Source organism: Mustela nivalis (assembly GCF_964662115.1).
Source record: "Mustela nivalis genome assembly, chromosome: 2".
In the NCBI taxonomy this organism is placed as follows: domain Eukaryota; kingdom Metazoa; phylum Chordata; class Mammalia; order Carnivora; family Mustelidae; genus Mustela; species Mustela nivalis.
In genome coordinates this window covers 112,446,166-112,468,387 of record NC_139021.1, presented here as the reverse complement: position 1 = coordinate 112,468,387, position 22,222 = coordinate 112,446,166, and the positions used below count along the sequence as shown (strand labels likewise).

General features: G+C 39.8%; 1 protein-coding gene across 1 annotated transcript in view; it reads right to left on the bottom strand.

Annotated features, from left to right (window-relative positions):
* Positions 1 to 22,222, bottom strand: part of LOC309859855 (ERO1-like protein beta) — a 132,287-nt gene that overhangs the window by 36,616 nt on the left and 73,449 nt on the right. The window lies entirely within an intron of this gene.

The window sequence follows — 22,222 nt, the reverse complement described above, 5'->3', positions numbered from 1 at the left end:
TAGAACGAGGTGCTAGATTTTCTGAAAATGAGTGGAGGAGGAGGAGGAGTCAAGATGGCAGAGGAGTAGCAGGCTGAGATGACATTAGGTAGCAGGAGATGAGCTAGTTTATCAAACCATTCCAAACACCTACAAATCCAACAGGAGATCAAAGAGAAGAAGATAAGCAATTCTAAAAGTGGAAAATCAACCACTTTCTGGAAGGCAGGACCTGTGGAGAAATGAATCCAAAGCCACAGGAAGATAGACTGCGGTGGGAGGGGCCAGCTCCCTGCAAGCAGCTGAGCAATGGAGCACAAAATCAGAACTTTTTAAAGTCTGCTCCACTGAGGGACATCGCTCCAGAGACTAAGTCGGGGTGAAGGCCATGCTGGGACAGCGTGTTCTCAGGTCCTGTGGGATCACAGAAGGATCGGGGGTGTCTGAGTGTCACAGAGCTTGCAGGTGTTAGAGCGGTGAAGCCAGCTACAGAGACAGAGCCAAGGAGTGAGCTCTTAACTCCGGGTTACCTTAAACTGTGATCCATGGGACAGTCAAGCCACTGCTCTTTGCGTGGATCACACAAGATTTGGAGGACCCCCCCTGGAAGAGCCAAGGAGTGAGCTCTTAACTCCAGGTTACCTTAAACTGTGATCCATGGGACAGTCAAGCCACTGCTCTTTGCGTGGATCACACAAGATCCGGACGACCCCCCCTGGAAGAGCGCAGGGATCTGCTGGGTTTGGAGACTCCAGACAGGGCTGTGTGCCAGAGACAGAGAAGCTTGGCCTCAGGCTGGGTGATCTCGGAGCATGGCCAAAGGCCAGGGAGACAGGAGTGATTGAGCGCTTTCCTCCAAGGGTGCACTGAGGAGTGGGGCCCCAAGCTCTCTGCTGCTCTGGGCCAGAGAATGGGAGACAGCCATTTTCCTTCCCGTCCTCCAGAACTCTATGGAAAGCATTCAGGGAACAAAGTCTCCTGAAAGTGAACCCGAGTAGATTACTTAACCCAGCCCCTGCTAAGGGTGGTGAAATTCTGCATTGGGCAAAGACACTTGAGAATCACTACAGTAGGTCCCTCCCCCAGAGGATCAGCAATAAATCCAGCCAAGACCAAGTTCACTTACCAAGGAGAACAGTGGAATTCCAGAGGAGGAGAAAGCAAAGCATGGAATTCAGGCCTTTCTCCCCATGATTCTTTAGTCTTGAAAAGTTAATTTAATTTTTTTTTAATTTTATTTTTTCTTATGCTAATTTTTTTAAATTTTTAATCTTTCCCTTTTACCATTTTTTTTTTAAGATTTTTTATTTATTTATCAGAGAGAGAGAAGGGGAGAGAGCGAGCACAGGCAGACAGAATGGCAGGCAGAGGCAGAGGGAGAAGCAGGCTCCCCGCTGAGCAAGGAGCCCATGTGGGACTCGATCCCAGGACGCTGGGATCATGACCTGAGCCGAAGGCAGCTGCTTAACCAACTGAGCCACCCAGGCGTCCCTCCCTTTTACCATTTTTAACTAGTTTAACAATACCTCTCATAAAAATATTTTTGAACCTTCCTTAATATAGTCATATTTTGTCCTTTATTGTATGTAACTTGATTTTATTTATACACATAAGGTTTTCTCTTCTAAAAATAATCTGGGATACAACTTCTTCTAATAGATCAAAATATACCATAAATCAGGCACAGGGCTTTGCTCTAGTCTTCAGCCTGAGTAAATTCTCTCCACTTTTTATTCCTTTATACTTCCAATCAACTTATCTTATCCACTCCTATTTTAGAATTTTTTTTTAAAAATTTCATCTTTATTGTCATATTCCATCCCTTCATCGTGTTTACCCTTATTTTGTGTAGTGTGTGTGTGTGTGTGTGTGTGTGTGTGTGTGTATTTTTTCATTCTATAAAATTTTGGAAGGTAGTTTCTTCTAAGAGACCAAAAGACAACCAAATTAAGTGGGTGACTCTGTGACTCTGTTCTCTTCACCAGTCTAATATTTATATTTTCCTTTTTTATATTTTTCCTTTTTTTTCCCTGAACTTCTTATCCTCTCTCTTACCCCCAAAATTTGGGGCCTCTTCTGATTTGGTTAAAGCATATTTTCCTGGGGTCTTTGGCACATTTTTAATATATTCATCTGGATAAAATGACAAGGCAGAAAAACTCACCACAAAAAAAAAATAAAACAAAACAAACAAATAAACAAAACACAAACAAACAAGAGGCAGTACCAAAGGCTAGGGACCTAATCAATACAGACATTGGTAATATGTCAGATCTAGAGATTGGAATGACGATTCTCAAGGTTCTAGATAATAGAGAAACCCTGTCTGGAGAAATCAAAGCCCTTTCTGGAGAGATAAAAGAACTAAAATCTAACCAAGCTGAAATTGAAAAAACTATTAATGAGGTGCAATAAAAAATGGAGGCTCTTACTGCTAGGAAAAATGATGCAAAGAGAGAATTAGTGACATAAAAGACCAAATGACAGAGAATAAAGAAGCTGAGCAAAAGAGAGAGAAACAACTACTGGACCATGAGGGGAGAATTCAAGAGATAAGTGATACCATAAGATGAAACATTAGAATAATTCAGATTCCAGAAGAAGATGAAAGAGAAAGAGGAGCAGAAGGTATACCAGAGAGAATTATTGTAGAGAATTTCCCCAATATGGCAAAGGGAACAAGCATCAAAATAAAAATCCGAGAGGCACAGAGAACCCTTCTCAAAATTAATAACAATAGGTCCACACCCCATCATCTAATAGTAAAATTTTCAAGCCTTAGTGACAAAGAGAAAATCCTGAAGGCAGCCCGGGACAAGAACTTCGTAACTTATAATGTTAAAAATATTAGATTGGCAGTGGACTTATCCACAGAGACCTGGCAGGCCAGAAAGAACCAGCATGATATATTCAGAGCACTAAATGAGAAAAACTTGCAGCCAAGAATGCTATATCCAGCTAGGCTATCATTGAAAATAGGAGAGAAAAAAAAGCTTCCAGGACAAACAAAAACTGAAAGAATTTGTAAACACCAAACCAGCTCTACAGGAAATATTGAAAGGGGTCCTCTAAGCAAAGAGAAACCCTAAAGTTAGTAGATCAGAAAGGAACAGAGACAATATACTGTAATAGTCACCTTCCAGGCAATACAATGACACTAAATTCATATTTCTCAATAGTTACCCTGAATGTAAATGGGCTAAATGCCCCCAATCAAAAGACAAAGGGTATCAGAATGGATAAAAACACAAAAGCCATCAATATGCTGTCTACAAGAAAGTCATTTTAGACCCAAAGTCACCTCTGGATTTAAGGTGAGGGGGTGGAAAACAATTTACCATGCTTGTGGACATCAAAGGAAAGCTGGGGTGTCAATCCTTATATCAGATCCATTCGACTTTGAGCCAAAGAGTATAATAAGAGATGAGGAAGGACACTATATCATATTCAAAAAGTCTGTTCAACAAGAAGATCTAACAATTTTAGAATTTTTTTTTATTTGACAGAGAAATCACAAGTAGGCAGAGAGGCAGGCAGAGAGATGGGGGGGAAGCAGGCTCCCTGATGAGGAGAGTGCCTGGTGTGGGGCTGGATCCCAGGACTCTGAGATCATGACCTGAGCCAAAGGCAGACGCTTAACCCACTGAGCCACCCAGGTTCCCCGAATATCTAACAATTTAAAAAATCTGTGCCCCTAACATGGGAGCAGCCAACTATATAAACCAATTAATAACAAAATCAAAGAAACACATCAACAATAATACAATAATAGAAGGGGACTTTAACACTCCCCTCACTGAAATGGGTAGATCATCCAAGCAAAAGATCAACAAGGAAATAAAGGCCTTAAATGACAAACTGGAACAGATGGACATCACAGATGTATTCAGAACATTACACCCCAAAGCAACAGAATACACATTCTTCTCCAGTGCACATGGAATATTCTCCAGAATAGATCACATCCTGGGTCATAAATCAGGTTTCAACCAGTATCAAAAGACTGGGATCATTTCCTGCATATTTTCAGAACACAATGGTTTGAGCTAGAACTCAGTCTCAAGAGGAAATTTGGAAAGACCCCAAATACATGGAGATGAAAGAGCATCCTTTAAAGAATGAATGAGTTAACCAGAAAATTAAAGAAGAATTGAAAAAATACATGGAAACCAATGATAATGAAAACACAACACTTAGAAATCTGTGGGGCACAGCAAAGGCAGTCCTAAGAGGAAAATATACAGCAGTACAGCCTTTCCCAAGAAACAAGAAAGATCTCAAATACACAACCTACACATACACCTAAAGAAGCTGGAAAAGAACAACAAAGAAAGCCTAAACCCAACAGGAGAAGAGAAATAATAAATATCAGAGCATAAGTCAATGAAATAGAAACAAACCAACAAACCAACAAACAAACAAAAATAGAACAAAACAATAAAACTAGGTTCCTTGAAACAATAAAACAATAAAACTTTGGTTCCTTGTAAGAATTACTAAGATTGGGGCACTGGGTGTCTCGGTGGGTTAAAGCCTCTGCCTTCAGCTCAGGTCATGATCCCAGGGTCCTGGGATTGAACCCCCCATTGGGCATTCTGATCAGCAGGGAGCCTGTTTTCCCTTCCTCTCTCTCTGCCTGCCTCTCTGGCTACTTGTGATCTCTGTCTGTCAAATAAATAAATAAAAGCTTTAAAAAATTAATAAGATTGATAAACTCCTGGCCAGACTTATCAAAAAGAAAAGAGAAAGAGCTCAAATAAATTAAATCATGAATGAAAGAGGAGAGATCACAACCAACACCAAAGAAATACAAACAATTATAAGAACATATTATGAGCAAATATATGCCAGCAAATTTGACAATCTGGAAGAAATCGATGCATTCCTAGAGATGTATAAACTACCACAGTTGAACCAGGAAGAAATAGAAAACCTGAGCAGACCCATAACCAGTAAGGAGATTGAAGCAGTCATCAAAAATCTCCCAACAAACAAGAGCCCAGGGCTAGACGTCTTCCCAGCGGAATTCTACCAAACATTTAAAGAAGAATTCATTCCTATTCTCCTGAAACTGCTCCAAAAAATAGAAATGGAATGAAAATTTCCAAACAAATTTTATAAGGCCAGCATCACCTTGATCCCAAAACCAGACAAAGATCTCATCAAAAAAGAGAATTACAAACCAATATCCTTGATGAACACAGATGCAAAAATTCTCACCAAAATACTAGCCAATAGTATCCAACAGTATTTTAAAAGGATTATTCACCATGTCAACTGGCTGGTTGCAACAGGGCTGCAAGGTTGGTTAGATATCCGCAAATCAATTAATGTGATATAGTACATTAATAAAAGAATGAACAAGAACCATATGTTAACCTCAATATCATCAAAGCCGTCTATGAAAAATCCACCGTGAATATCATTCTCAATGGAGAAAAACTGAAAGCTTTTTCACTAAGGTCCGGAACACAGCAGGGATATCCATTATCATCACTGCTATTCAACATAGTACTAGCAGTCCAAGCTTTAGCAATCAGGCAACAAAAAGAAACTAAAGGCATCCAAATCCAAAGAAGAAGTTGATTATCACTCTTCACAGATGATATGATACTATTTGTGGAAAACCCAAAAGGCTCCACTCCAAATCTGCTAGAACTTGTACAAGAATTCAGTTAAGTGTCAGGATATAAAATCAATGCACAGAAATCAGTTGCATGTCTCTACACCAACAACAGGACAGAAGAAAGAAAAATTAAGGAGTCAATCTCATTTACAGTTGCACCCCAAACCATAAGATAACTAGGAATAAACCTAACCAAAGAGGCAAGGACTCTATACTCAGAAAACTATAAAGTACTCATGATAGAAATTGAGACAAAGAAATGGAAAAATGTCCCATGCTCATGGATTGGAAAAACAAATATTGTGAAAATGCTATGCTACCTAAACCGATCTACACGTATAATGCAATCCCTATCAAAATCCCATCCATTTTGTTCCAAGAAATGGAACAAATAGTCCTAAAATTTATATGGAACCATAAAAGACCTCGAATAGCCAGAGGAATATTGAAAAAGAAAACCAAAGTTGGTGGCATCACAATTCCAGACTTCAAGCTCTATTACAAAGGTGTCATCATCAAGACAGTATGATACTGGCATGAAAACAGAATAGAAAGCCCAGAAATAGACCCTCAACTCTATGGTCAACTAATCTTCAACAAAGCAGGAAAGAATGTCCAATGGATAAAAGACAGTCTCTTCAGCAACTTCTGTTGGGAAAATTGGACAGCCCCATGCAGAAAAATGAAACTGGATCATTTCCTTACACCACACGAAAAAAGACTCAAAATGGATGTAGGACCTTAATGTGAGAAAGGAATCCATCAAAATCTATGAGGAGAATACAGGAAGCAACCTCTTCGACCTCAGCCACAGCAACTTTTTCCTAGGAATATTGACAAAGGCAAAGGAAGCAAGGGCAAAATGAACTATTAGGACTTCATCAAGATCAAAAGCCTTTGCACAGCAAAAGAAACAGTTGACAAAACCAAAAGACAACTGAAAGAGTGGGAGAAGATATTTGCAGATATCTTCTACAAATTTGAAGACATCAGACAAAGGGCTAGTATCCAAAATCTATAAAGGGCTCAGCAAACCAAAATCTATAAAGGGCTCAGCAAACTCAAGACCCAAAGAACAAATAATCAAATCAATAAATGAGCAGAGGACATGAACAGACATTTTTGCAAAGAAGACATCCAGATGGGTAACAGACACATGAAAAAGTGTTCCACATCACTCGGCATCAGGGAAATACAAATCAAAACCACAATGAGATACAACCTCACACCAGTCAGAATGACTAAAATTAACAAGTCAGGAAATGACAGATGCTGGTGAGGATGCAGAGAAATGGGAACCCTCCTACACTGTTGGTGGGAATGCAAGTTGGTGCAACCACTCTGGAAAACAGCATGGATTTTCCTCAAAAAATTGAAAATAGAGCTACCCTATGCCCCAGCAATGGCACTATTGGGTATTTATCCTAAATATACAAACGTAGTGATCGGAAGGGGCACGTCACCCAAAAGTTTATAGCAGTAATGTCCACAATAGCCAAACTATGGAAAGAACCTACATGTCCTTCAACAGATGACTAGAGAAGGAAGATGTGGTATATATATATATACAATAGAATACTGTGTAGCCATCAAAAAATGCAATCTTGCCTTTTGTGATTACACGGATGGAACTAGAGAGTATTATGCTTAGTGAAATAAGTCAGTCAGAGAAAGACAATTATGATATGATCTCCCTGATATGAGGAAGTTGAGAGGCAACGTGGGGAGTTTGGGGGGTAGGAAAAGAATAAATGAAAGAAGATGGGATTGGGAGGGAGACAAACCATAAGAGACCCTTAATCTCCCACTGAGCCACCCAGGTGCCCCAAGAGACCCTTAATCTCACAAAACAAACTGAGGGTTGCTTGGCGGTGGGGGGTGGGGTGGGGATAAGGTGGTTGGGTTATGGACATTGGCGAAGGTATGTGATATGGTGAGTGCTGTGAAGTGTGTACACCTGGCGATTCACAGACCTGTACCCCTGGGGCTAAAAATACATTATATGTTAATAAAAAAAATAAATTATAAAAAATAAATATAGATTATATGATGTCCACAAAAACTATTCATTTAAATGGAGAAGTCCATCACACAGTTTTGCTTCTATATCTTGTAATTTTCTAGAAAAATGAATCTCAAAATAATTCTTAGAGAACACTAATTCTTACTAATCATGACACAAGAATGCAAATTCTTTTACTTATCTACATGTAAATGTATGTCCTAAATGGAGACTCGGTATTTCAGACAAAATTCTCAGTTTTAAGCAACAGAAATTGACTGGCTATTTAGGTAAAGATGACTCATGCAGAGAATGCCAGATTCCCAAAATCAGTGGAAGGTTGGAGATGCAGTCCTGGAAAACAATGAGAAAATTAGATCTAAGGTAGCACTGGGAGGCCTAGAAAAGTCATAGAGCAGAACACATGGGTCAGCATACAAAGACTTCCATGACAATGAAAGAACTTCCACCGTCCTACACATCTTCAAGTTCAAAGTCTCAAGAACATCCAGTTGGCTAAGTCTTAGATGGCTACCTAGCTCGTGTGTCCACCCACCTGGCAGCTCTGGGTCCTAAAATCTGAGGTGTTAATTCTCTTTGTACGTAGGACCTCCTCCACCAAGACACCTATACAGGATAAGAAATACCCCACCCCTAAAATAATGGAGTGTATTATTGGAGAAAGGAAAGTTGGATGCTGAGTAGCTAAAATAACAACAATAAGGAGTAAACAATAACAAAGAAAATAACAAGGTGAATCATCAGTTAGGATTCATGTGACATAAATTAACATATGTCCTGGAATATGAAAATGAACCACCCATTGGGTTGATCTATAATTAAGATCTTGTATTTTATTAAGATGATTTGAAGACATAGTTTACTGCCTTCAGTTAATCTTTAAGGAAGACTTAGAGCTGATAGTTTTTTGTTTTTTCCCATATGTTAACTGGGAAACCCCTGATATCACTTAGACATAGGATATGTGTCAATTAGGCAATTATTAAAATCATCTTAGTGAATAACTGGAAAGAACTGAATCCTATTGTTTTTTCTGTTTAACCAAAATTGAATAATTCAAATGTCACAGAGAACATTACTAAGTACTTCCCTTTATATTACCCTTCTTTCTATGTCTTCATGTTCCTTCTTTTCTCTAAATTTCTTTCTCTAAATTGATGTGTCCCCTCCATGAGACACACATTTTCAAATCATTCTGAGTAATGTTTCTGATCCAATCAGTAGACTTCACTGAGTCCCTACTCTGTGCTAGTTTACGCCCACAACTGAAGTTACAAACAGAATGAGGACACAGTCTTGATCCTCAGAAAAGTCACAGTCTAGCTGAGAATTCAGACATAGGCCTGAGCTCAGAGAGCTCACAGTCTAGTGCAGGAGATGGATACCTAAGTAGATAATAATAATTAACAATAGCAATACAGGCAGGACATTATGGGAGATACCAGGAAGGACTGGGCAGTAGAGATGAGGGGAGGATCAGAGAAGGCTCACTGGAGGAGGTGACATCTGAACTGGGGAAAATATCTCAACACACCACAGGCAGAGTAAGGAAGAAAACGCAATGGACTGTGTGAAGATCACCAGAAGCAGTCTGGTTTTGTGTGGCTTCCCCTCAGGTTTGTGCTTGTGGCTGTACTGTAATGTAAGGGTTGCAGAAATATATGATGTTCTTGTAACCTTATAAAAACAGGGCCAACTGATAGTAAAATGTGATGAGGCCAAAGCTGGAAGAGACTCTATAGAAGCAGGACAGAATGAGGGCAAAAGCAGAGGGTCTGAATCCCAGTCCTTTCCCCTTACTAGCTATGTAATCTTAAGTGGGTGACTCAATTCTCCAAGCCTCTGTTTTCTTCATTTATAAAATGGAGAGAAACTCACATTAGGCTATTCATTCTAAGGAGTAAATGAGTAGAGAAAGGATCGAACACAATGCTTGGTACAAAAATGTTGTTCACTGACTACTATTTTGTTTTTCTCTTCTCCTCCACTTCCAGAAAATACAAACAAGGCAACTTCTTCTTGCTAAGATTGTGCACACTTGATTTCTCCATGTGTCACCTAGGAGGGGTTGACACAGCTGAGTTTCTCATGGTTTTACCTCATTGAATCTGAACACCATCAGAATAGGTCAAAGCAATATCCAAGAACCGTTTATCTCACACATTGGTGACATGTACTCTTCAGTAATAGGGGGCATATTCATGGATGCTGCCATCACATCAGGTTAGATATTGCTCCGTTCTGAATTGTCAGTGATACTGGATTAGGAATGTTGGCTAAGGGAAAAGACATAACATGTGACTCAGCAGTTTGTTCTGGGCATATTTTGCTTCCTCTGCTTTCTGTGAGACCAAACCCATGAAGAGTTTATGGGTCCTTTTCAAAAGTTAAAGTCACAATTCAGATGATTATAAATCAGGTTATAATAAATCAAATTAATAATTCCACTATAACAGTCATAAAACAACAAAATAACACCCCACAGTGTAAAAGGTTTGGTTTAAATAACCTATCCAAAAGATACCAATTGAGGTTTTTCTCCAGCACTTACATGTTCATTTTTTAAATCAAATAATAAGCCTTTTGTCTGAGCCTCTTCACAATTCAAGGTTCTTCTCATTCATTCGTTGATTCAAAAAGCATTAACTGATTTTTTTTTTTTTTTTTTTTTTTTGCTGGGCACTTTTTCTAGTCACTGAATGGGTAGAAATTAAAAAAAATAAAGGACAAAATCCTTGTTCCTGAGTTGCTGTCTGGTTGGGTAAACTATCTGAAGATGACACCTTACAAAATATTGTTTAAGATGTTTTTATTTTTAACTTTCAGAAAGTATTTTAAAAAACCCCTCCTTTCCTTTGCATTTGTATAATTCTGCTCCACTCCATCTCAGCCCTGGTTGTGAGTTTGCCTACTGTAGGTGCAGGCTATATAATTCCACTGGATTGTCAAGGGTTATCAGCAAGGAAATCCTGGAGTCTTAGAACGTCTTGAGAGTGACAGATGTATTCCCTCAGTATAAAATGGAAAAATAAGAATCAAAGTCGGTTAGTAAATGGTTGTCACCAGGACTGGAGATGGAAAGAACAACCTGAATATGACATGCTAGTGCTGGCGGCATTAGGGTGGCTGGACAATGCCATCTCATCCCAGTACCATTTTGCAAAGCAATTTTGTGCTCCTTCTCCCATCAGTCTTCAAGACAGCCTATAAATCTGGGTTTCTTATCCCCATTTCACCTAGACTAAGAGAAGTTGTGTGGCTTCCCAAGGTTATCCAGCTCGCAAGAAGCAGGTCAAAAGGACAAATCAGAGGGACTGAGATCAGCAGAGCTCAGGAATTAAGTAAATAACTGTGTTGGCCTTTTGGCAGTTGCAGATCAAGATAGACCAGCTCAAAAAGAATGGGATAGACTCATGAAGGAGAATGTAAAGACTTCCCTGGGAACTGAAACCTACCAAGACTTTAGACTTTGACTTTCAAACCAGAGGTTACTTTAAAGTTCATCCAGACAAACTTTAGAATCTGGTCACTTCTCCAAATCTCTGAAGTTAATGAATAGTCCAACTAGGTAAGAACTTCCAGTATCTTGACTCCTAGGCCAATGCTCAACATCACCTCATTATTTGCTGGCTAGAAAGGTTAGTGGAAGTTCAACTTTTAGTAAAAACTTGAAGGAGCCTGGACTTATCTTTGACAGTGGTTCTTCTGAATGAACCATACTCCCAGTGTTCATACACCCCTGCATTTTCCCTTTCCCTTTGAATCGAAGCTGATTCTGTGATCTTCTTTAACCCATTGGACATAGACGAAGTGACAGGGTACCAGTTTCCATGCTAAGCCTTAAAAGGACCTGGCAGCTTTTTTTTTTTTTTTTTAATTCACACATGAAGAAGACAGTCACCGTGGAAGAAGTTTGACTGCCCCCCTGAGAGATATCTAATCTAGACATATGGAGAGACCACACAGAGAGGAACTGAGGCCCCTGGCTAACAGCCTTAGCTGAGCTTCGAGTCAACAGTTAACACCACCTTCCCAGCCATGAGAGAGAGTGGGGCCATCTTGCAAGTGCATCCTGGAGTCCAGGTCAAAACTATCAGCCATGTAGATCAGAGTTGAACTGTCTCAGCCAAGCCTTACCAAAATTACAGGATTGTGAACAGATAAACAAGAAGGTAATTGGAGTAAGCCACCAAGTTTGGAGATGATTTGTTACATACCAGGAAGTAGCTACAACAGTGAAGGTATGTGCTGCTGGCTCCAAGAATCTGGACCCACCAAATTTGGAAGACTTATCTCCTTAGTTGGACAGAGCCACACACTGCATCCACTGGCTTATCTCTACGTCATTCTGAACTCTAGATCTGACATATTACCAATGTCTGTATTGATTAGGTCCCTAGCCTTCGGTACTACCTCTTGTTCTTTTTTTTTTGTGGTGAATTTTTCCACCTTGTCATTTTGTCTAGATAAGAGTATATGAAGGAGGAACGCAGGGACTCAGTTGGTTGGACAACTTCCTTCGGCTCAGGTCATGATCCCAGAGTCCCGGGATCGAGTCCCTCATCGGGCTCCCAGCTCCACGGGGAGTCTGCTTCTCCCTCTGACCTTCTCCTCGCTCATGCTCTCTCACTGTCTCTCTTGCCAATAAATAAATAAAAATCTTTTTTAAAAAAGCGTATATGAAGGAGAAAGTAAAATACTAAAAGGGTGGCAACAAACCCAGGAAAATATGCTTTAACCAAATCAGAAGAGATCCCCAATCATGAGGGGGGAGAAAGTGGGTAAAAATAGGTTCAGAAAGAAAAGAAAAAAAACAATTAAAAAAAAGAATAAAGAAAAAATATAAAAAAGAAAAAAATATATACATATATTACATAAACTAGTTTTAAAAACGTTAAAAAAGAAAAGGGTAAAAGTTAAAAAAAATTTAGCAGAAGGGGAAAATTGAAAAAGAATAAAAAATTAAATTAACTGCAAGACTAAAGAATCATGGGGTGAAATCCAAGAGTTTCGTGCTTTGCTTTCTCCTCTTCTGGAATTCCGCTGCTCTCCTTGGTATTGAAACTGCACTCCTTGGTAGGTGAACTTGGTCGTGGCTGGATTTCTTGTTGATCTTCTGGGGAGGGGGCCTGTTGTAGTGATTTGCAAGTGTCTTTGCCCCAGGCAGAATTGCACCACCCTTACCAGAAGCCGGACTGAGTAATCCGCTTGGGGTTGCTTTTGGGAGCTTTTGTTCCCTGAGCGCTTTCCGTACAGTTCCAGAGGTCGGGAATGAAAATGGCAGCCTCTTGGTCTCCTGCCTGGAGGATCTGAGAGCCCGGGGCCCCACTCCTCAGTGCGCCCTCAGGGAACAGCGCCCAATTACTCCCATTTCCCTGGCCTCCAGCTGCACTCCGAGCTCACCCAGCCTGCGACTGGTTCAAGGTAACCCTGAGCTGAGAGCTCACTCCTCGGCTCTGTCTCTGTAGCTGGCTTCCCTGTTCAAATACCTGCGAGCTCTGCGACACTCAGACTCCCCCATCCTTCCGTGACCCTGCGGGACCTGAGGCCATGCTGACCCCATGTGGGCTTCACCCCAGTTTAGCCACTGGAGCGATGTCCCTCAGCGGAACAGACTTTTAAAAGTCCTGATTTTGTGCTCTGTTGCTCTGCTGCTTGCCAGGAGCCGGCTCCTCCCCCCATGGTCATTCTTCCCCTCGCTTTGGATTCGCTTCTCTGCCAGTCCTACCTTTCAGAAAGTGGTGGATTTTCTGTTTCTAGAATTGCTGTTAGAGCTGACGCAATTAGCATGGAGAAAAATTTAATTCAGTTGAAACAGAAGGGGAAGCTTAAGTTGCACATTGTAGAATATAATTTCTCATAGATTAACAGAATTTAATTGTACTTCCTTTTGTGATTATTAAGAACTCGCATTTTAGAAATGCATATCACCAGCATTTCCATACAAACTTTCTCAGTTTCAGGACTCCTTACTTCTTCCTCTTCTTCTTCTTTTTTTTTTTTTTTAAGTTTTTATTTATTTATTTGACAGACAGAACACAACGAGGCAGATAGACAAGCAAAAGGAGAGAGAGAAACAGGCTCACTGCTGAGCAGAGAGTCTGACTTGCAGCTCAATCCCAGGACCCTGGGATCATGGCCTGATCCGAAGGCAGCGGCTTAACCGACTGAGCCGCCCAGGAGCCCCAAGGACTCCTTACTATTCAGTTGAGAGAATGGGGTGTCACTTAACTTGTTTCAACAGGCAACTCCTTATGCTACTCAGACATTTTCCACTTCAATCAGTGCAAAGACTTGGAAGTGTTGAAAGAGGACTACTAATCCTCATGTGTTTCCTCCCCCAACCTCCTTTCCCAACCAAAAGATCCAATCAGTCATGAATATTATAGTCATTTTCTTAATCGATTTTGGGATTAGGGGTTTATAGATGTGACCTTGGATATAAAAAGAAAATAATCCAAAGAAGAATAATTTCAAGTGCATGAAGATAATCATTTCAGCTGAAGTATAACTAAGAAATAAAGGAAGAGTAGAGGCACCTTCGTGTTCAATAATAGAGTGGCTGAAATTATGATACCTTAATCATGATCACAAAAGTATACTGATGCAACAATAAAATCATTATTTTGCTTTCAAATACTTAAAGCTTTATAGTGGCCAGCATGGAGGCTGAAAGTCATCCCCACTCCTCCCTGACAACAAGTTAAAAGCTCAACAAACCGGAAAGTCAACAGCCCTCCTTAGATCCATCAGGGAATTGGGGTCACAGGGCAAAGCACTGCCTTCAAACATTGGAGAAATCAACAGGCCCGTATAGAAGATTACAATCTACCAGAACAGAAAGCCACACACAGAAACCTTCACTAGAATTTGTAGGAAGGAAGGAAAACCTGGGCTGTAATTGTTCAATTGCTGAAGGCTCAGTGTGGATTTCTGAGAAAAAAAACTCCAGGGGGTGGGGGGATGGGGAACCACACATTTTTAGGAATTTTACCTCATGAGTTTGACCAGGTTCTCACAGTGACTATCAGTAGCAAGAAGTGAATTGGAATCATTTTGAAATACTGAGAGCATTCTGTTATTAAAAACACTTCCCTCTCAGAGGAACTATTCTACCAGAGTCTAAACTACTGGTGTTTTATCACAGCCTAACCAACCCAGAGGAAGGAAATGTCCAACCTCACCTGGCTCTCACCTTCCACATCGGGGAAAGGAAAGACCCAAGTCCAACCTACTCTAGCAATTTTGTCTCATCTCGGGGCAAAAGTGGACTGAGAAGCATTTGTGAGGTTCACAGTCCAGAGACACAGACTCACCAGAAGACTAAAACCAAATAATAAGACTACAGAATGCTTCCTCACCCCAACACTCACCACCACATTACTAAAGGCTGGTGTATGAGAGGCCTATGTGCCACAGTTCCTTTTACCTGGTACATCATGTCTGGCTATCAAGAAAAAGTTACAAGGCATACTAAAAAGGCAACACAATTTGAAGAAACAGCAATGGCAAGGTTGTTGGAATTATCAACCAGAGAACTGAAAACTCTGATCAATATGGTACGGGCTCTAATGGATACAGTAGACATCAGGCAAGAGTGGATTGACAACTTAAGTAGGAAGAAGTAAATTCTCAAAAGAAAAATTTTTTAAATGCTAGGGGAAAAAAATCACTGTAGCAGAAATAAAGAATGCCTCTGATGGGCTCATCAGCATATGGGATATGGATGAGGAGAAAAATTCAGAGCTTCAGGATAAGACAGTAGAAAATTCCAAAATGGAAGAAAAAAGGTAAAGAAGATAGAAAAAAGAAACTAGAACAAAATATTCTGGAAGTGAGATGTAGCTACAAAAGTTTTAACATACATGTAATGGGAATATCAGAAGAAGAGGGAAAGAAACAAAAGAAATATTTGAAGTGATAATGATTGAGAATTTTCCTAAATTAGTATCAGAGACCAAACCACAGGTCCAGGACTCTCAGAGAACACCAAGCAGGATAAATGACAAAAACCAAAACCAAGCAAGACAAACAAAACTATACTAAAGCATAATATATTCAAACTTCAGAAAAGCAAGGATAAAGGAACAATAAGCCAGAGAATAAAAACACCTTACTATAGAGGAATAAAGGTAAGAATTACATCCAACTTCTGCTCAAGAACCAGGCAAACGAGAAGACAGTGAAGTGAAATATTTAGTGTTGAGAGGGGAAAAAAATGCCAACCTAGAATTCTGCACCCTGAAAACTTAACCTCCGAAAGTGAAAGAAAAGTAAATATTTTCTCAATTTAACAAAAATTGAGGGAATTAATTGCCAGTGGACCTGCCTTACAAGAAATGTTAAAAGAAGTTCTTTAGAAGGAAAAAATAGAGGCCAAAAACTCAGACCTCCATAAAGAAAGGAAGACCATCAGGGAAGCAATACATCAAGGTAAAATAAAAGCTTTTATTTTTCTTACTTTTAGTTGATCTAATAATAATTTGTTCAAAATAATAATAGCAACAATGTACTTAATTATGTGTGTTTATATACATATATATGTATAGTATGCTTATTGTAGAAGTGAAATGAGCAATGATACAAGGGATATATGGGCAGAATTAGGATTACTTATGTTATTATAAGGTACTTGCACTACTTGCACTATTTGAAAATGGCTTGTATTATTATATTGCACAAGTCTAGGACAGCCACTAAAAAAGTGTTTTTTTAAAGTAATATAACTGATATGCTACAAAAGAAAATAAAATGGAATCCCATAAAATGCTCAATTGAAACTACAAAAGGTAAAAATAAAAAATAAAAGAATAACACTAAAAAAAGTGGGACACCTGGGTGGCTCAGTTGGTTAAGCATCTGCCTTTGGCTCAGGTCATGATCCCAGGGTCCTGGGATCAAGACCCACATCAGGCTCCTTGCTGAGCAGGGAATCTGCTTCTCCCTCTGCCTGCTCTGCTTGCTGCTGCTCCCCCTGCTTGTGATCTCTCTCTGACAAATAAATAAATAAAATATTTTTTAAAAACTACAAAAGGGAGAGGAAGATAAAAACAGGAACAAAGAACAAAGGTACTAAATGGAAAATAGTAACAACTATGGTAGGTATCAATCCAAAAATATCAATAATCACTTTAAATGTTAATTGTCTAAATATACCAACTAAAAGAGATTATTAGAGTGGATCAAAATACAAGATCTAACTATATTTTATCTATAAGAAACTTATTTTAGGGGTGCCTAGGTAGCTCAGTCGGTTAAGTATCTGCCTTCAGTTCAGGTCATGATCTTGGGGTAATGGAATTGAGACCTGCATCAGGCCCCCTGCTCAGTGGGTGGTCTGCATTTCCTTCTCTCACAGCCCCTCCCCCCATTCATCTCTCTTTCAAATAAATAAAATCTTAAAAAAAGAAACTTATTTTAAATATAAAGACACTTATAGAAATTAAAAGTAAAGGGATGGCGAGATATATATATACCATGTTAACACTAATAAAAAGAAAGCAGGCTCTTAAAATATATGTGTCTAACAACAGATGTCAAAATGACTGAGGCAAAAACTACTAGAACTACAGGGAGAAATAGATGAATTCATTATTACAGCTGAAGAATTCAACACCCTCTTCAGAAATCGGAGGATCTGGGTGCCTGGATGGTTCAGTTGGTTAAGTAACTGCCTTTGGCTCAGGGCATGATCCTGGAGTCCCAGGATAGAGTCCAGGGATCGAGTCCCATATGGGGCTCCCTGCTCAGTAGGGAGTCTGCTTCTCCCTCTGACTTCTCCATTCTCATTCTTTCTCTCAAATAAATAAATATAAATAAAATCAGAAAAAAAAAAAAAAGAAATGGGCAGAGCCAGTGGAAAACCAGTAAGGACATAGTTGAACACCATTAGTCAAGTGGACCTAGTCAACATTTATCAACTATCTCATTAAAACACAACAGAATACACATTCTGGATAAAGAACATATACAAAAAAATCCCCCATAATTAACATTACACTTAATGGTGAGAAACTATAAGTTGTCCTGCTAGATTAGGAACAAGACAAGAGTGTCCCTTCTCAATACCATATTGGAGGTCTTAGGTAATGCAATAAGACAATAATAGGAAATAAAAATTATACTGATTGGGAAGGATGAAATAAATCTGTCTTTGTTTGTAATTGACATGATCATTTATGTAGGGAACAAAACTGTCAAAAAATTCCTGGAAATAATAAGCAATTATTGCAAAGTTCCAGTATACAAGGTTAATATACAAAAGTGAATCACTCTCCTGTATACTAGCAATGAAAAAATGGAATTTGAAGTTAAAAACACAATACCATTTACATTAGCACCCCATAAAATGAAATGCTTAGTTATAAATCTAACAAAATATTTATAACATCTATATGAGGAAAATTATAAAACCCAAAGGTAATATGTCAGAACAGCTAAATAAATGAAGAGATATTCCATGCTTATGGATAGGAAGACTCAATATTGTCACAATGTCAGTTATTCTCACCTTGATCTATAGACTCAACAAAATCCCAATAAAAGTTCCAAAAAGTTATTTTGTGGATATCAACAAACTGATTCTATATTTCATGTAGAGATGTCAAAGACTCAGAAAAACCAACACAATACTGAAGAAGAGCAAAGTCTTACTGATAAAAATCAACTTCAAGACTTACTACAAAGCTACAGCAATCAAGACAGTACAATTGGCAAAAAAATAGACAAGTAGATCAATGAGACAGAATAAACAGCCCATGAATATACCTACATAAATATAGTCATATAGCCAACTGATCTTTGACAAAGAAGCAAAAATATTCTTTTCAACAAATGGTGCTGCAACAACTGGATAACCACATATATTTAAAAAAAAAATCTAGGGGCACCTTGGTGGCTCGGTGGGTTAAGCCCCTGCCTTCTGCTCAGGTCATGATCTCAAGGTCCTGGGATCGAGCATCAGGCTCTCTGCTCGGCAGGGAGCCTGCTTCCCCCTCTCTCTCTGCTTGCCTCCACCTACTTGTGATCCCTCTCTGTCAAATTAATAAATAGAATTAAAAAAAAATAATAATCTAGATGGAGCCCTTACACCCTTCAAAATTAACTCAAAATGGATCATAGACCTAAATATAAATCCTATTATAATACAGATGACAACATTGGAGAAAACCTAAATGACCCTGGATATGACAAAGATTTTTTTTTTTTTTTAGATATACACCAAAGGCACGCTCCAGGAAAGAAAATATCAATAGGCTGGGCTTCATTAAAACTGAAGGCTTCTGCTTCACAAAAGACATTGTCAAGAAGATAAAAAGATAAGCCACAGACTGGGAGAAAAAAAATTTGCAAAAGACATATCTGATAGAGGACTGTTATTAAAAATATATAAGAGATTGGGGAGGAGTCAAGATGGCAGAGAAGTAGCAGGCTGAGACTACTTCAGCTAGCAGGAGATCAGCTAGATAGTTTATCTAAAGATTGCAAACACCTACAAATCCAATGAAAGATCGAAGAGAAGAAGAACAGCAATTCTAGAAACAGAAAATCCACCACTTTCTGAAAGGTAGGACTGGCAGAGAAGCGAATCCAAAGCGAGGGGAAGAATGACCATGGGGGGAGGAGCCGGCTCCTGGCAAGCAGCAGAGCAACAGAGCACAAAATCAGGACTTTTAAAAGTCTGTTCCGCTGAGGGACATCGCTCCAGTGGCTAAACTGGGGTGAAGCCCACATGGGGTCAGCATGGCCTCAGGTCCCGCAGGGTCACGGAAGGATGGGGGAGTCTGAGTGTCGCAGAGCTCGCAGGTATTTGAACAGGGAAGCCAGCTACAGAGACAGAGCCGAGGAGTGAGCTCTCAGCTCAGGGTTACCTTGAACCAGTCGCAGGCTGGGTGAGCTCGGAGTGCAGCTGGAGGCCAGGGAAATGGGAGTAATTGGGCGCTGTTCCCTGAGGGCGCACTGAGGAGTGGGGCCCCGGGCTCTCAGATCCTCCAGGCAGGAGACCAAGAGGCTGCCATTTTCATTCCCGACCTCTGGAACTGTACGGAAAGCGCTCAGGGAACAAAAGCTCCCAAAAGCAACCCCAAGCGGATTACTCAGTCCGGCTTCTGGTAAGGGTGGTGCAATTCTGCCTGGGGCAAAGACACTTGCAAATCACTACAACAGGCCCCCTCCCCAGAAGATCAACAAGAAATCCAGCCACGACCAAGTTCACCTACCAAGGAGTGCAGTTTCAATACCAAGGAGAGCAGCGGAATTCCAGAAGAGGAGAAAGCAAAGCACGAAACTCTTGGATTTCACCCCATGATTCTTTAGTCTTGCAGTTAATTTAATTTTTTATTCTTTTTCAATTTTCCCCTTCTGCTAAATTTTTTTTAACTTTTACCCTTTTCTTTTTTAACGTTTTTAAAACTAGTTTATGTAATATATGTATATATTTTTTTCTTTTTTATATTTTTTCTTTATTCTTTTTTTTAATTGTTTTTTTTCTTTTCTTTCTGAACCTATTTTTACCCACTTTCTCCCCCCTCATGATTGGGGATCTCTTCTGATTTGGTTAAAGCATATTTTCCTGGGTTTGTTGCCACCCTTTTAGTATTTTACTTTCTCCTTCATATACGCTTTTTTAAAAAAGATTTTTATTTATTTATTGGCAAGAGAGACAGTGAGAGAGCATGAGCGAGGAGAAGGTCAGAGGGAGAAGCAGACTCCCCGTGGAGCTGGGAGCCCGATGAGGGACTCGATCCCGGGACTCTGGGATCATGACCTGAGCCGAAGGAAGTTGTCCAACCAACTGAGTCCCTGCGTTCCTCCTTCATATACTCTTATCTAGACAAAATGACAAGGTGGAAAAATTCACCACAAAAAAAAAAGAACAAGAGGTAGTACCGAAGGCTAGGGACCTAATCAATACAGACATTGGTAATATGTCAGATCTAGAGTTCAGAATGACGTAGAGATAAGCCAGTGGATGCAGTGTGTGGCTCTGTCCAACTAAGGAGATAAGTCTTCCAAATTTGGTGGGTCCAGATTCTTGGAGCCAGCAGCACATACCTTCACTGTTGTAGCTACTTCCTGGTATGTAACAAATCATCTCCAAACTTGGTGGCTTACTCCAATTACCTTCTTGTTTATCTGTTCACAATCCTGTAATTTTGGTAAGGCTTGGCTGAGACAGTTCAACTCTGATCTACATGGCTGATAGTTTTGACCTGGACTCCAGGATGCACTTGCAAGATGGCCCCACTCTCTCTCATGGCTGGGAAGGTGGTGTTAACTGTTGACTCGAAGCTCAGCTAAGGCTGTTAGCCAGGGGCCTCAGTTCCTCTCTGTGTGGTCTCTCCATATGTCTAGATTAGATATCTCTCAGGGGGGCAGTCAAACTTCTTCCACGGTGACTGTCTTCTTCATGTGTGAATTAAAAAAAAAAAAAAAAAAAGCTGCCAGGTCCTTTTAAGGCTTAGCATGGAAACTGGTACCCTGTCACTTCGTCTATGTCCAATGGGTTAAAGAAGATCACAGAATCAGCTTCGATTCAAAGGGAAAGGGAAAATGCAGGGGTGTATGAACACTGGGAGTATGGTTCATTCAGAAGAACCACTGTCAAAGATAAGTCCAGGCTCCTTCAAGTTTTTACTAAAAGTTGAACTTCCACTAACCTTTCTAGCCAGCAAATAATGAGGTGATGTTGAGCATTGGCCTAGGAGTCAAGATACTGGAAGTTCTTACCTAGTTGGACTATTCATTAACTTCAGAGATTTGGAGAAGTGACCAGATTCTAAAGTTTGTCTGGATGAACTTTAAAGTAACCTCTGGTTTGAAAGTCAAAGTCTAAAGTCTTGGTAGGTTTCAGTTCCCAGGGAAGTCTTTACATTCTCCTTCATGAGTCTATCCCATTCTTTTTGAGCTGGTCTATCTTGATCTGCAACTGCCAAAAGGCCAACACAGTTATTTACTTAATTCCTGAGCTCTGCTGATCTCAGTCCCTCTGATTTGTCCTTTTGACCTGCTTCTTGCGAGCTGGATAACCTTGGGAAGCCACACAACTTCTCTTAGTCTAGGTGAAATGGGGATAAGAAACCCAGATTTATAGGCTGTCTTGAAGACTGATGGGAGAAGGAGCACAAAATTGCTTTGCAAAATGGTACTGGGATGAGATGGCATTGTCCAGCCACCCTAATGCCGCCAGCACTAGCATGTCATATTCAGGTTGTTCTTTCCATCTCCAGTCCTGGTGACAACCATTTACTAACCGACTTTGATTCTTATTTTTCCATTTTATACTGAGGGAATACATCTGTCACTCTCAAGACGTTCTAAGACTCCAGGATTTCCTTGCTGATAACCCTTGACAATCCAGTGGAATTATATAGCCTGCACCTACAGTAGGCAAACTCACAACCAGGGCTGAGATGGAGTGGAGCAGAATTATACAAATGCAAAGGAAAGGAGGGGTTTTTTAAAATACTTTCTGAAAGTTAAAAATAAAAACATCTTAAACAATATTTTGTAAGGTGTCATCTTCAGATAGTTTACCCAACCAGACAGCAACTCAGGAACAAGGATTTTGTCCTTTATTTTTTTTAATTTCTACC